The sequence below is a fragment of the Bison bison genome, unplaced genomic scaffold (assembly GCF_000754665.1).
Source record: "Bison bison bison isolate TAMUID 2011002044 unplaced genomic scaffold, Bison_UMD1.0 scf7180017864270, whole genome shotgun sequence".
NCBI lineage: Eukaryota > Metazoa > Chordata > Mammalia > Artiodactyla > Bovidae > Bison > Bison bison.
The window spans coordinates 9,645,071-9,648,986 of record NW_011494842.1 but is presented as its reverse complement, the minus strand read 5'-3'; the positions used below and the strand labels follow the sequence as shown (position 1 = coordinate 9,648,986).

The window sequence follows — 3,916 nt, the reverse complement described above, 5'->3', positions numbered from 1 at the left end:
GGGGCCTGTGGCCACCTTCCTCTTGGCGTTGCAGAGATGATGAGAGCTGCGTGGCCCGCCCCCACCCCGCCCCCCCGGCACACCAAAGTGTCCGCATCGTACCAAAGACTGACCCCACGCCAGCCGGGGTGCCCAGGGGCAGGGCCGCCTGCCCAGGAGGGGGCCGGCATCGGCCGTGAGGAGGAGCAGAGAACAAGGACAAAGGCCCAACACTGAGGCCCCGGAGACGGTTGTTCGATACACGCACACACCCACACACCCACACACACACACAGAGATATATTAAAGCACAAGTTTCTATCCAACCTGCCAGCACCTTCTTTACTGCAGAGACAGGGGACTCTCCTGAATGACGCCCGCCCCCCAGGGACCTCAGTGCCACGTGGTCCTTGTCGGGGCTGCAGCCGCAGCGTGTTTCTGCCCTTCGTCTGGCCCCGACTCCAGGCTCAGCTCAGCCCAGTGGCTTCCCCAGCAGGAGCCAGAAGGGGAGTGGGCATAGGAGCTCTGACCTGGGCGGGACTCTGGGACTCCCTGGGATGGAGGAGGCCAGGGTCGGAGGGGCCCTGAGGAACTCTGTGAGCTGTGTGGATGACACGAAAGATGAGGCACTAGCTGCATGGAACCCTGTTCCCAGAGTGAAGGCCAGATGCTGGAGAGACCAGGTCACCCCCAGCGCCTGGCCCATTCACTCCTGGGGTGTCATATCCACGCCCTCCCCCCCCACCACCACTGTGCCCCCTTTGAAAGGAGCCAGTGCAGGGTCTTGGGCCTGGGCAGTCTGAGGACTGACCCCTCCCCACCTTCCCCTCCCACTGCACCCCCACCCCACAAGCAGCTGGCTTCCTGAGAGCACAGCCCCCACCCTGGTCATGGGCCTAACCTCAGCCTCCCCCCGCCAGCCCCCACTGCATCCCCAGGAGCCAGGGGAGGGGTGGTGGCCAAGCCATTTTCTGGGCTGAGGTTTGACTTTGAGAGGAGCAGGGAAGTCCCGCCTTTATGATTTCATGCCTGCATGTCGGGCGCTGATTTAGAGGTAGAGTGAATCTTCTCTGTTTCTTATATCCCTGCTGTGAACGGGTGCTCTGGGCGGGGTGTGTGGGGGGCTTCCCTGTCCTCCTCCACCGCAAAGCAGGGTCTGGCTGTCTCTTCCTTCTCTACCCAGGGTCAGTGAAGGAGCAGGGTTTGTCGATGGCCTGAGGGGACAGTTGCTGGTCACCATATTCCCTGGGAGTTGAGGCTCATGCCCCCAAACTGAAAAGAGGCTCCATGCCCTTGCTTGAGTTGGGGGGCTGAAATGGGCATGAGGGGACCTAGACCTCCCCCTCACCGTCACCCCTGAGCCCCCCTTCCAGCTGTCCATGGGACAGAAGAGGCCCAGCCCTTTTCAGGGTGGACTGTTATGCATGTGTGCGTGTGGCCGTGTGTGTGCGTGTGTGTGCACATGTGAGCACGTGTGGACCCATCTGTTGTCTGTGTATCACTGTGGTGGGTACATCTCTGGCAGGAGTGTGTGCAAATATACACCTGTGTGTGCAGTTATCTGTATGTGAGGCTGGGTCTCACCCCACTCTGTGAGTGCCTCCGGATGTCAGCACGTCCGTCATTATGAAGGAATGTTTCTGGAGCGTTGGCCAAGTGTGCCACTTTAGCCCTATTGTGTAGTCTCGAGAGCCCTGCCGCCACCTGAAGTTCTACCTTTTATCCCCGACGGGAGACAAAACTTACAGATGACCCTGTGGAAATGAAGGCCACTTTGGTGGAGGAATCACGGGGCTCCTCCTGGAGCATTTGGTGGGAACAGCTGCAGATGAGAGGCAGCACTGCAATGCCAGGAGGCAGGCAGGAAACCAAAGCAAACGTGCCCATCTCTTCTCTGCCAGGCCTGAGTTATCATCATCACCAACAGCGGGTGGGTGGCCAGGCCAGGGCTGGAGTGGGGCCTCCTGATACCCGACCAGCAGGGCTGCCTTCCCGGCCCCACCAAGGCCTGTCCTAGATGAGTGTCTCCAGGTTTCCAGAGCATGCTTCCATCGCGTCTCTGGGTGTTGTTTAATGGTCCCATCTGTGCAGGGTCTGCTGCCCCAACTAGACTGTGAGCTCCTCCTCTGAGCCTTCCAGCCCTCCCCCGACCCATCCCCACCTCATACCCAGCACAGGTAGGCCTGTTACAGAAATCTCTCAGATTTGCCCAGCGGGATGGATTATAGAAATCGGTGGTTCCCGGCCTGGCTGCAGAATAGAGTCATCAGAGGGTCTTTAAGGAATCGCCAATGCTCAGGGCCCCCTCCAGAGTGCCAGTTTAATTGGACTGGAGTGCAGCCCGGCATCAGGAATGTTTAAAAGCTCCTCAGGAGAACCCGAGAGTGGGGACCACTGACCTATCCCCTGCCAGCTGCCTCCTCCGTGCCCTGGTGAGGTGGGTGCTGAACATTCAGAGCACTTGCTCCTTGGGGTTCCATGGCGCCCCGTGTCTGCTGCCCTCGGATGACCTTTGAATACATCTGTCCCCGGCTCTGATTGCTCCGTGATGGGGAGCTGGTCCCCCTCCCTCACCTCCACATCTGTAGAGCTGAATACAGAAAAGGGACTTGGTGTATGTCAGCTGAGCTGAACCTCCCACTCATGGCCCCTGAGTTCAGGTCTGTTTGGAGAGAGGGAACATCTGGGTCACACGGACAGAGAGTGCAGCGGGGGTAGAAATGGGGAACCGCCAGAGGGAGGTCGGGGTGGACCGTGGGAACCCTAACTGGAGGGTGGCTTGACCTGGGCTCACAGAGCGCCCGAGGGGGCCGCTGAGGTCCTTGGTCCTCACCTGTCTGTGTGTCCCAGCAGATCTGTAGGGGATGTGGGTGTTAGTGTGTGCTGATGTGAGCAGTGTGTGATGTGTGCACCTAGGGGTGTGGTAGCCTCTGTGCATGTGTGTGTGTGCGTGTGTGTGTGTGCGTGTGTGTGCATGTGTGCGTGCGTGTGTGTGTGTGCATGTGTATGAAGGGTCTGCAAGGAATAAGTATCAGCACGTGTCCCCGTGGAACTTGTGAGTCAGCACCTCTGTGCCAGCATCACCTGTGTCGTGTGTCTTTGTGTGCCAGTGAGTGTCAGCATCCGTGTGTTGGTAAGCGGCCCACGAGGACCCCCAGCCTGGGGGAGACCAGACTGGCTGGATCCAGTGCATCTCCCCAGTGGCAGTCTCGCCCTCTGGGTCAGGGTGGCTGAGGCATTTTGTGGCCTTAAAATGGGGGGTCCAGGATCTGTCCTCAGGGTGTTGGGGTCCTTCACCCCTGGCCCCTCCAGGTTGGTGTCTGGGGGATAGAGGGACTCCTGGGGCCAGGTGCGGTCTGGGTGGGAGAGAGGGAGTCTCAGCTTGGCTGGCCTGCCCTTGGGACCACAGACGGCCTCCCAGGGCGTGGAGCTAAGCCTGCTGACCAAGCCCTGTCCTGCTGGGACACGACATCCGCCTCTGCTCTCTCTGGGACGCCTGACTCCTCTTTCTCATTCACTTTCCCCTCTGTGCTCAGTGAAAGCCCCAGGCTCAGGCCATCAGTGCTGGGAAGGGCCTCAGGGGCCCAAACTCCTCACGGGACAAATGACAGTGAAGCCCAGGGCAGGTGGGGAGGACTTGGCCCAGCTCACATAGCCAGCTGAGGTGGAGCCAGCCTTAGAAGCCAGGCACCGCAGCCCTGGGGCTGTCACACCTGTGGCCGCTGCCCTGCCAGGCAGCCAGGAGGAACTTGGTCAGACAGCCCTGTCTCTGGGTGCTGCTGCAGATGTTACAGCTGTTACTGGGCCCTGCACTGGGAAAAGGACTGCCTCCCTGCCCTAATTCTGGCCTCACATCCCAGGCCACAGCCTCTCCTGCCCCAGGTCAGGCCTGGTGCCACACAAAGGCTGCCACCACCCCTGCCCACACTGGCTATAG

At 60.2% G+C, this 3,916-nt stretch overlaps 1 protein-coding gene across 1 annotated transcript in view; it reads left to right on the top strand.

Moving 5' to 3' along the window:
• The window catches only part of MDGA1 (MAM domain containing glycosylphosphatidylinositol anchor 1), a 97,458-nt gene that overhangs the window by 63,116 nt on the left and 30,426 nt on the right, over positions 1-3,916 (top strand). The window lies entirely within an intron of this gene.